Consider the following 12,018-nt stretch of genomic DNA (forward strand, 5'->3'; position numbering starts at 1 on the left):
TGTCGTCGGAAACACGGAGGGCGGTTGTACGGCGGTTGGAGTCCCTTGACGTAGCGTTGACTGTCGAAAAGGAAATGCAGCGTCGCCGTAGGTCGATTACGGCGCCATATTCCCGAAGAAAATCGAGGCCGAGAATTAATTCGCGGGAGCAGTCACGTAGCACGATGGAGCTGACCAAAAACGTGCAGCCTCGTATTTGTAGCCTGGACGTGCACAAACCAACCGGCGTTACAACATGTCCGCCAGCTGTACGTACATGCGATCCTGTCCAAGGCATTATCACTTTCTTCAAGGTACGTGCCAATTGTCCGCTAATAATCGAGTAGTCAGCACCAGTGTCTATTAAGGCAGTTAAATTGCGACCGTCGAGCAGCACAGGTATGTCCATTGAAAAGTCGCTCAGCTGGGATACAGGCGCCGGCGTAGTCGAATTTCCGTTGGTCCGATGTCGCGTCGATTGGAGGGCGAGGTCTTCATCACGTCGAGAATCAGCGGCCTCGCCTCGAAAGGTCGCTGGCGTTAGTTTTCCAGGCGAGGGCTCGGAGACCGTCCTTGCGGCCTTCGATTTCCGTTGCCTGAATAAGATGACGACCGCGGTGACGGTGAGCGCGACTGACGCCTGAGTGGGACGTTCTGCCGAGCGATAAAATCTTCAATTTCTGGTGGTCTCTGTCCAAACCGGGGGCGGGGTGAATTGGCAGGAAAACCCTGCAGCCCAAGTCGGCGGTACTGGCAGTCTCGGTAGAGGTGACCCGCTTCACCGCAGTGGTAGCAAAGCGGTCGTCGGTCGGGCATGCGCCATATGTCGGATTTACGCATGACGGGTCGAGTGTCTGCAAAATAAGGGACCACCTGTGCGGACTGCAGTGTGGCGTACGGGGTTGCGGCTGGTAGTGGGACTGGTGCAGGTGCGTTGTGTTCGAACGTGTCGGTATAAGTGGTGCGCTGGAAACCACTCACTGGGGATGGTGTCGTGGACGACGGAACGGTGCGTCTCAATACGTCTGCGTAGGTCACCCCTAGAGGTTCACTTGAAGTTGCGAACGCCTGAAGTGGTGCAGCAACCTGCGTTGGTGTCTCGCGGCGAGGTGTGCCGAGCGCATGCTGAACTTCGTCACGTATGATGGTGGCGATGCAATTCGTGGAAGGCTGCTGCTGCGCCTGGTTCAGCTGTTGCAGCTGTTGTAGCTCGTCGCGAACAACCGAACGTATCAGCTCGCGAAGCGCTCCCACGTCGGTCGGGAACGAGCCTAGCCCGGTGGTATAGGTAGCATTCACTTGCCGATCGTACTGGTTCCGCTGCTGCAGCGCCTTTTCCATGGCGACGGCTTCAGTGAGGAACTCCGCGACCGTTCTAGGCGGACTACGAATGAGTCCAGCGAAGAGCTGCTCTTTCACACCTCGCATCAAGTGTCGCAGCTTCTTGTCTTCCGGCATGGTTGGATCGGCGCGAGTGAACAGATGAACCATATCCTCCACGTATGTAGCCACACCTTCATTAGGCATCTGCATGCGGGACTGGAGGGCCCTTTCAGCGCGCTCTCGACGATCGAGACTCGAGTACGTTTCGCGGAGCCTGTGACAGAACTCATGCCACGACGTTAGGAGGCCCTTGCGGTTCTGGAACCATGTGCGAGCACCATCCAGAAGACTAAAGTACACATTCTTGAGCTTCGCTACTTCGTCCCACCCGTTGAAATCCGCTACGTACTCGTACTCAGCCAGCCAATCTTCCACATCTTCATAGAGGCCACCACGAAAGGGACTCGGAACACGTGGTTTTTGTAGCGTGTAATGAGTGGGTGCAGCTGCGGGTGCAGCGGTTGGAGCAGCGGCGGCTCCAGCGGTAGGGGAAGCGGTGACAGCAACAGTATTCTCCATACCAGTCGACGTACTTGTACTGTGAGGCACAAACTCGGGGGACAGTCCTCGAATCCTCCGACTGAAACGGTGTACCGGCGTAAGCTCTGGGTTTTGGGTCACGTTCCGGCTGCTAGAAGGAGTCTGTTGCATAGGTGAGGTTACCCAGCACCTCCACCATTAAAATGTCACGTTAAAGAGACAGGAGACGTTTTTAAGGCGTCCTCACAAAAGTCCGAAGAGCGGTCGGCTCAGCGCAGCCAAAAACAGAACAATGGCACGAGGGGAACTGCCACTTCGTCTGCCTCTTTTGCGCTGGCAGATCAAGCGCGCGGCAATATATATATATATATATATATATATAGCCACAAAAGGCAGTAATGGGATTAGGGCATAAAGCGGTAGAGGGTCTGTGCCTGGAAAAAAAATACTACGAGGTGGATAGAGACCGGTTTCAGCCCACCGGTGTGCCAGGCATTGTCGTCGCATGTAAAAGTCGTAAATATCTGGAAATATACGTTTCCTTGTAAGATTAATGGTGAAGGTGCTGGGTACGTCTACCTGGCTTTCCTGGCAAACCAACACGGAACTTCGGAGTGGTTGCCATCTGCCACCTTCATTTTCCTGCAATGGCTCAACAGGCCCACCCACAAGAGCAACAGCAGCCGCGGCAGCTGCCTCCTCTTATTCTCCTGCCTCCACGACACCCCGGAACCTTCTCGGGCACAGGCAAGGGCAGGGTCAATGTTGAAGATTGGGTCGCATTGTACGAGCGCGTGAGCAACTACTATAGGTGGGACTCCACGTTGATGCTGGCCAACGTTGTATTTTACTTGCGGGATACGGCGCTCACCTGGTTTGAGACGCATGAGTCGGAGTTGAACAGCTGGGACATTTGTAAACTGAAGCTTGTCGAGTTGTTCAGCAGGCCATTTGGGCGACAGCAGGCCCCGAGGAAAGACCTGGAATGTGGCGTGCAGGCATCGACGGAATAGTACGTATCTTACATACAGGACGTATTGGGCCTCTGTCGAAAGGTGGACGAGAACATGAGCGAAACTGACAAAATCGCCCACATATTAAGAGGAACTGCCGATGACGCCTTCAATCTGTTGATCATTAAAGATTGCGCCACCGTCGACGCGGTTATGAAGGAATGTCAGCGCTTCGAGCATGCCAAGAACCGTCGCATTAACTGCCAGTTTGCGCGTCTGCCTAATACTGCAGCCACTTCGACCTGCGAAGACAGCCCCAAGTTCACGCAAGCTACATCGTCCGAAAATGTCACCCGAATCGTTCGCCGAGAATCGAAGCAATGGCTCCTGCAGCCGTCGCTTCTGACGGTCCTCGAGACAACGCATCCACCGTCTCCCTCATCCAAGCCGTCGTTCGCCAAGAAATAGCAAATCTCGGCATCACACCTGTTTGCGCATTTCCTACTACGGAGAGCTCGGCTTCTGTTAACCAGATTCCGGTGTACCCTTCACACTAACCTTCCCGCTACCGGAACCCTGCTGAATGGAGAACGTCGGATGATAGACCTATCTGCTTTCACTGCTCTCTCGCCGGCCACATTGCGCGCTACTGTCGCAATCGTTGGACATCCAATTCATCTTGGAACACTGGGACATGGTGTCGATTTGAAGGCAACTCTCGCCGTTTTTCTACTCCGTACGATCCACAGCCTGCTCCTACTAACGTTCAGGCCCGAAGGTTCAGCCGGTCACCATCACCCCAAGGCCGCCGATCTCTCTCGCGGATGATTTTTCGATCCAGGTCCCCTGCATGACCTGGGTCCTCAACCTCGGGAAACTGGACCATGCAGCTCCCGGAGGTGACGCTGCATTAATGACCCAATGACCCATTCTGCAAATCCTCTGTTGACGATTCCTACACGCCGCAATATTTTGGACCTTTTGGTGAATGACGTAACCGTTACAGCCCTCATAGACACTGGCACACAAATTTCAGTGATGAGCGCTGCTATCTGTATTAAGCTGCGAAAAGTGATCACGCCTCTTAATAAGTGTGCAGTAATGCTTGCCGATGGAAGCACATCTACCGTTCTCGGCATGTGCACCTCTCGCGTATGTATTGCTGGCCGCCAGACGTCGTATTGTTCACCGTGCTTGAGCAGTGCCCACATGACATGATTCTCGGTCTAGACTTTCTCTCTGCGCACTCCGCCCTTATCGACTGCTCGACGGGTCTTCTTCAGTTGAAGCTGCCTTTTGACGCCGCTGTTGCCTGTGATGCTCAAAATCGCCTTTGTGCCACCGAGTTCCTGCATCTTCCGCCGCAAGCTGCGACTTACGTGCAGCTCGGGTGTGATCTGCCTGTGCGCGATGGTAAATATGTCGTTTCACCTATTACCGACGTTGTGCTAAAGCACTCCATTGCTGTCCCGCACACCGTGGTGAGAGTATGCCACAATCAGACCCATCTGTCTCTTTTGAACTTTGGTATCTCCACGCATGTGCTGCTTGCTGGTATTAAACTAGGCGTCATGTCGTCGTTGCAAGAGTGTGATATTTCTGAACTGTCGGTTCAGCAACCTACTCCGCACGTCAACTTGCTCACTGCGCCCAACCTGTCAAGCACTGGCATTGCCTTAATGATAGCGCCAGATCTTTCGCCCTCCGAAGCACAAGACCTCCACCGTCTGTTGACATCCTATGCGGACATATTCGATCTTGACAACCGCCCTTTAGGCCAGACATCAGTTGTGACCCATCACATCAACACCGGCGATGCCAACCCAATTCATCGCCGCCCTTACCGCGTCTCCGCTACCGAACGCTCTGCCATCCAGAAAGAGATCGAGAAAATGCTCGCCAAAGGCGTCGTCGAACACTCATCTAGTCCGTGGGCATCCCCGGTCGTGCTTGTCAAGAAGAAGGACAACACATGGCGGTTTTGCGTCGACTATAGACATCTCAACAAGGTCACTAAGAAGGACGTTTACCCTTTACCAAGAATAGATGACGCCCTTGACTGCCTTCATGGCGCAAAGTTTTTCTCGTTCATTGACCTTCGATCTGGTTATTGGCAGATCACCTTTGACCCAGGGAACGAGAAAAAACAGCATTTGTAACTCCCGATGGGTTATACCAATTTAAAGTAATGCCGTTTGGGCTTTGTAATGCGCCGGCCACCTTTGAGCGCATGATGGATTCCCTTCTGCGTGGCTTCAAATGCTCCACTTGCTTATGCTATTTAGATGATATAATTATTTTTCCACCGACGTTCGCAAGCCATCTTGAGCGACTGTCCAGCATTCCCCAAGTATTCCGCCACGCTGGTCTCCAGCTGAACTCCTCCAAATGCCGTTTCGGCCATCGCGAATTAACTGTACTTGGTCACCTCGTTAACGCATCTGGGGTACAGCCCGACCCGGACGAAATTCGCGCAGTAACTCAATTTCCCGTACCATCTTCTCCTAACGATGTCCGGAGCTTCCTTGGTTTGTGCTCATATTTCCGCCGCTTCATCCGGAATTTCGCCGATATTGCACGGCCTCTCACCAAGCTTCTTAAAAAGGACGTCCCGTTTACTTAGAACCCGCCTCAAAGTGCTGCATTTTCGGCGCTCATTGCAGCCCTCACGACTACGCCAATATTAGCCCACTTCGATCAGACTGCCCCGACAAAAGTTCGCACTGACGCGAGTGGCCACGGAATCGGTGTTGTTTTAGCTCAGCGTCAGCATAGACGTGGCTGCATCATCGCCTACGCCAGCCACCTTTTATCCCCTGCCGAGAAGAACTATTCCACCAACGAAAGAGAGTGTCTTGCTCTTGTTTGGGCAGTCGCTAAATTTCGTCCGTACCCGTTCGGCTGCAGTTTTACTGTTGTAACTGACCATCATGCACTCTGCTGGCTTTCCTCGCTCAAGGATTCCACGGGACGTCTCGGTCGTTTGTCTCTCCGCCTCCAAAAATACACCTTCTCGGTCGTGTATAAATCTGGTCACCTCCATCAGGACGCCGACTGCCTGTCACGGGATCCAGTGGATCCGCCAGACGCCACAGAGAGAGCTACTGAGGCTTGCGTCTTATAAATATCAGACTTTCTTGATATCGCTTCTGAGCAACGCCGCGACCCGGATTTACTTCCCATCATAGAAAGCCTGAGTTCCGCTACTCCACCCACTTCTATGAACTTGTATTTCCTTCATGAAGGTGTTCTCTACCACCACAACATGCGCTCTAATGGTCCTGACCACCTTCTCGTCGTGCCTTCCCATTTGCGCGTAGATGTTCTCCGACAGCTTCACGATGAACCTGCCACTGGTCACCTGGGAGTCACCTGCACTTATGATCGCGTCCGGCGCCGTTTTTTCTGGCCACGCCTATATCGCTCTGTGCAAAAGTATATATGTCGCCAGCTGCGACCTTTGTCAACGTCAAAAATGACCAACATCGCTTCCAGCTGGCCTTCTTCACCCTATCGAGATCCCTGCTGAACCATTCTACCGCGTAGGGCTCGACCTTCTCGGGCCGTTTCCCACTTATGCATCCGGGAACAAATGGGCTGTCGTGGCGACCGACTACGCGACACGTTACGCGATCACCCACGCTCTTCCAACCAGCTGCGCTACCGATGTCGCCGACTTTCTTCTGCATGACATCATTTCGCATCACGGCGCTCCTCGACAGCTCGTTACTGACCAAGGCCGATACTTTTTATCTCGTGTCGTCCAAGATATCGCACGTTCCTGTTCCACGAACCACAAGTTCACAACGGCATACCATCTACAAACTAACGGACTTACAGAGCGCCTGAATCGCACTATCACCGACATATTGTCAATGTATGTTTCTCCAGACCACCGTGACTGGGACGCAACGTTACCCTACGTCACCTTCGCTTACAACTCCTCCAGACATGACACCGCAGGCTGTTCCCCGTTCTACCTTCTTTATGGACGTGAGCCCTCTCTGCCTCTTGATAAACTCCTTCCCACTGGTTCAAGCTTCCCTGTCACATACGTCCGCGATGCCATAGAGCGAGCCGACGCAGCACGACAGATTGCCCGAAAACGACTCCTACTTTCTCAATCCTCTCAGAAAGATCAATACAATCGTCACCACCGTGAAGTTTCGTATAAAAAAGCTTTTATTTCACTATGACGGAACATACAAAGTCCTACACAAGATCACCAACCTCACCTACGAGATACAGCGAGTCGTCGATGAAGCGCACTCAACGCCACCACCAGCTATACTGTTGTGCACGTCGTAAGATTGAAGTCTTATGTGTTACCCAACAATCCCCTTTCGGGACAAGCGCCGGGGTGGCGCTTTTTAACGCCGCGGGGTAGTGCCACAAGGCAGAATGGGATTGGGGCATAAAGCGGTAGAGGGTCTGTGCCTGGTAAAAAAGACTACGAGGTGGATAGAGACCGGTCTCAGCCCGCCAGTGTTCCAGGCACTGTCGTCGCTTGTAAACGTCGTAAATATCTGCGAATAAACGTTTCCTTGTAAGAATATATATATATATATATATATATATATATATATATATATATATATATATATATATATATATATATATATATATTCACTTCATCTGTTCGTTTCATCACAATGACATGACTAGAAGGGCACACCAAGCGATCTCTGCAAGTATAACACACAACGAGAAATGCACAGAATGAACAAACATAGGTGGACATGTTATCATCAAGAACAATAAAACAGCAACCATAATTGTTTACGAAAAATGCAATACTCTGTGAAAGCAACGTTTCCCGCAGCAAAGAGACCCATGACATATCGGAATATTGTTGACTGTATTTTTTAATGGATATGCGTATAGAGCAGTGTTCTTGTGGTGGTCACACTCGTTGTGGCTTCTGAAATTTTCGAGCACGTTCTTCCAAACCGTGAACGGAAAGAGGACCAAGGCACCAAAAACTTGGTTAGTCCCCAGGTCTTCCTCTTGCCTGAAATTTCTTTTCTAAAAAGCGCACATGCCTTGCAGAAAGCTCCCTCCTAATATTTGAAATGCACCAGCCAGGGAAACATTTCTAGTCAGAGAGGTTGAAACTTCAGAGAGCGCTTACTAACTGAGAGAAAAATGTAGTTAGCGCCTGGTTTCTTTGGCGTTGTTAGCAAACGTTGTATAGTCTCGTCGTCCTGCAACTCCTGGCGTCTTGGATCGTTAACACACAAATACCAATGTCATTGTCAGGTATCGCGGTTTCCAAGCAGCCATCATCCTCCGATTCGTTTTCAGGATTTCTTTGACATTCTTGTCGTATTCAGGCAGTGCCTAAATACAGCTGGGAACCGTTTCTTCAGCGGCTGTTGCCTTTTCGCCAGTTGTCGAAGGTGCACTGGGGCAAGCGTCTCCTTTTAAGAAATGATAATCAAGCGTTACCTTATGGTGTTTCGGAGTGGCCATCGACTCTCTTAGAAGGGCGCTCATTGACACAGAACTCGAACTACCCACCAATACGTGTAGGGAGCGTATTTAAAGGGGGTGACTTCGCATTTCTATAGAAAGCAACGTGCTCAGCAAAGTTGGGCAGTGACACTGAATGCGAGAAATGAGAACTTTAGCGAAGATACATGTCGGCTCGTAATGTTCCACCTTAAGCATCTCGATTCTCTTCTGGCAGAAATATTGGCGGGTATACATTTCCTCCACCTCCCTGCAGGTGACGGTGAGGTAACGCTTGACCAGTATCTTACTCTGTGCGTGAAACGTCTCGCGTTTGTGATTGCGCCACTACAGAAGGTTTGTAGGTTCTGTTGCGTTGTGATCCGATACCACAAACTGGAATGAACGTGAATAGAGGTGTTGGTGCCAATAGTTAAGTTCCAGCGACTCGCATCAAAATGCCCGAAACAAACAACAGACAGACACGGATGGTGCACACTACCGCGAAAGTACACTCATGTAGCATGCGCTGGCAGTTTTCGTCGGAGTTCACACGTTAGGAGAAATTTATTATGCTGATGGTCGAGTAGAGTCGAGTCGCGTCGAAAAAAACTTGGGTCCCCGTGCGATTACACCACACTCAAACGTTCATGTTTAATAAGTTCATGACGCTGGCAGCCCGGCTGGCGGCGATCTTCTGCCTTGCCGGGTCCCAGGAGCATAGCGAGGTCTCCCAGTACTCCCAAGTTGGGAGTGGCACCGGCCCACCGGGAGGTGGAGAAGACGGACAGGCTTGGAGAACGTGCATTTCACAGAGGGCAGGAAGGTGGGATGGGTCGGTAGTGGGAGATGAGGGAAGGGGTCGTTAAGGTCCGCGTTTGAAGACGGCGCCATATGTGCTGTTCCCTGGTACTAAGGGAAGGGTGAGGGGGCGGGTATATCGTCCTTTCAGCACGAGCGTTCGCAGTGAGCTCACGGACACTCCTTCTAGAAACCCCCAAAAGGTCCGCCTGTGCCCGGTTTCTCTACCCTCAGGCTAAAGAATTGCTGGCCTCGTTGCCAGGGTTTCCCAAATGCGCGGGCACCCCTATGAGTCCAACGCTGCGGGAAGGCTATTCTGGGTGAGCATGTGGTAGGTATAGTAGGGTGAACTGTGCCCCTAGCATAATTTAGCAATGCAGTTTGCGAATCACTTAGGATGCACGTAGCATTGGAACTGCCAAGTGCTCGCACACTTGCGACTTCTTCCGCTGTTGTCCCCGGAGGTAGTTCTTTTGTTAATGGAGTGGTGTCCGGGGAGCAGGCCACTGCACTGGCTCCGTGCTGATCGCATGCAGCATCTACCCAGATTGCATCTTGTTCCCCGCCGTACACTTTATGAAAAGTTGCTGCTCTAGCTCTCCATCGCTCGTCGTTGTGGTCGGGGTGCATGTAGGGGGGAATGGTCCAATACAAAATGTTTCGCGAAATTCCTTCGGTAGCGACTTTAGGGAATCATGATTAGCGGGGATGCAAATTTAGAGCTTCGAACCTATATGTCTAGCGGTATCGGTGCTGGCCAATCGGAGATATTGTGCCTGTAGGTGCGGTTCGGTTAGTTCTTGTATAGTGTTATGCACACCTAACTCCACGAGGCGTTCGTTACTGTTTTTGGAAGGCGAAGTGCTGCTTCGGTGGCCTGTCGAACTATAGAGTTTATTGCTTGGGTTTGGGTCACATTTAGGTTGCGGTAACGTATGGAGTACAATACTCTGCTTAGGGTATTGTACCACTCTCAGAGTATCCGCTTATCGTAGGCCATGGTCTTTGCCTGTCACTCGGCGTATTATAGCAGCAGGGTGGCTGCGAGCGTGCTCTTTAAGCGTTTGATTATTTCGGTATGCTTTCCATCTGGTTGTAGGTACAGCCCCACGATGCGTATGGTATGGACCTGAGGGATATCCCTACGTTGTGCGCAGATTTTGATAGAACTGTGGTTTCCATTACCTTTTGGCGGAATCAAGAAGCGTTCTGATTTTTCTGATGAACAGCTGAGACCTACCTTGGTGACCTCGTCCTGTATTACAGTTGCAGCTGTTTGTATAGTTTCTTCGATTTGTGCGTCCGATCCGTATGTAGCCCACAAAGTAATATCATCTGCTTACAAGGTATGGTCAAGATGAGGGATATTCTGCAGCTTCCGTGCAAGTGGAATAAGTACTGCGTTAAAGAAGAAAGACAAAGCACATATCTTTGGGCGATGCCTATATTAGGTAATGTGTAGCGCTGTGTATGAATATTGTCTACACACATGGTAGCCATCCGGTTTTGCAGGAAAACCCTAATGTAGTTATAAGTTCGTTGACCGACCCTAAGATCTAACAGGGCTTTTACGATGGATTCATGTTTGACGTTATCAAATGCCTTTTTGGGGTTTATTGCCAGGACAGCTTTTGGTATGCGTAGGTATGAGGGGGTCCCAAATAGCTGTTGTAAGCTGAAGCAGGGCATCTTGTGTGGAGAGTTCTGATCTAAAACCAATCATTGAGTCGGGTATTGACCGGTCTCGTCCATGTGATCGTTAAGTCTAGTGAGAATGACTTGCTCTAAGAGTTTACCCAGGCTAGAGATACGGGAAATCGGAGGCATATTTTCTGGGGTAACTGGTTTGTTAGGCTTGGGTAAAAGTATAATCTTTCCGTGTGTCCATTCATCTGGCAGTGAGACAGTCTGCCAATGCGTATTGAGAATAACAGTGAGCTCTCGCAGGGAACATTCATATAGGTTTCTAAGAGCGGCGTTTGTTATGCGAGCTTCACCTGGAATAGTGTTGCGGAGATTATTTAGGGCTGCTCGAACTTCTTCTGTCATGACACCCTTGTCGAGCTCACTGTTTGATGGGCCGGCGAAATCCGGCAAAGGAGTGAGAGTGCCCGGTGAGGTATGGAGGCTTTTAGGATTCTGTAGTAGTGCTTCTGTGTCATACTTATGATTGTGTGTTAAGCGAGCAACGAGATTCCTAGTATGCTGTTTACTTTAATTGGGATCAAATAGATGTTTTAAAATATGCCAAGCACGAGCGATAGTAAGATTGCCTCTGAGATCCTCGCATATCTGTTGCCAATTCTGCCTGAAAAGTTGGTGACTGTGTTCCTGAATTTGCGTTGAAAATCAGATATCTTACTTTGGCGCTTCCTATTGCGTTTTTGTTGAGCATATCGTTTTATTAGACTTTAATGTGCTTCTATCAAATGGGCTAATTTTGAGTCCATAACGGGAACATGGTGTTCCGGGCTATATTCCCTCGTGCTTGCCGCTCGGTCGTCAAGAACCTGTGCTGTCCATGTGCGCACATCCATTGGCCCTGTTCGCTGATTTACTTGCCGCTGTTTTCTAAGGTTATCCCAGTTAATTATTTACGTTTCATTTGTGCTAGAGATACTTGTGGACCACTGAGCTTAACCTCTATAATATAGTGATTACTGCCCAAACTATGTGTTGTTCTATTTTATTCTGGATTTTGGATGCACCTTTTCATAGTGAGATATGGACTTGTGTCCATCATACCTGTTGTACCTTGCCTGGTTCGGAAATACAAATTATTGTATACCGAGAGCTGTGACTGTTGAGTTTATGTTATCAGTACCTCACATATGCCAATAGTTTTCTTGTACCCCCAATCAATGTGAGCACAGTTAAAGTCTCCGGCTACTATGAGTGGAGTCTTATTTGCCACTGCGGTGATTTGGGCTATGATCTAAAAGTTCTAAGCGGTAGGAAACACGGACGGGAA

General features: G+C 50.3%; 1 protein-coding gene across 4 annotated transcripts in view; it reads right to left on the bottom strand.

The window, feature by feature from the left end:
* Window positions 1-12,018, bottom strand: part of LOC142761737 (uncharacterized) — a 78,348-nt gene that overhangs the window by 62,257 nt on the left and 4,073 nt on the right. For all 4 annotated transcript variants that reach the window (XR_012886979.1, XR_012886980.1, XM_075877718.1 and 1 more), the window contains exon 2: window positions 10,288-10,445. The gene's annotated coding sequence lies outside the window, so the exon portion shown is untranslated. The remainder of the gene's footprint in view (window positions 1-10,287; window positions 10,446-12,018) is intronic.

This window comes from Rhipicephalus microplus, chromosome X (assembly GCF_043290135.1).
Source record: "Rhipicephalus microplus isolate Deutch F79 chromosome X, USDA_Rmic, whole genome shotgun sequence".
NCBI lineage: Eukaryota > Metazoa > Arthropoda > Arachnida > Ixodida > Ixodidae > Rhipicephalus > Rhipicephalus microplus.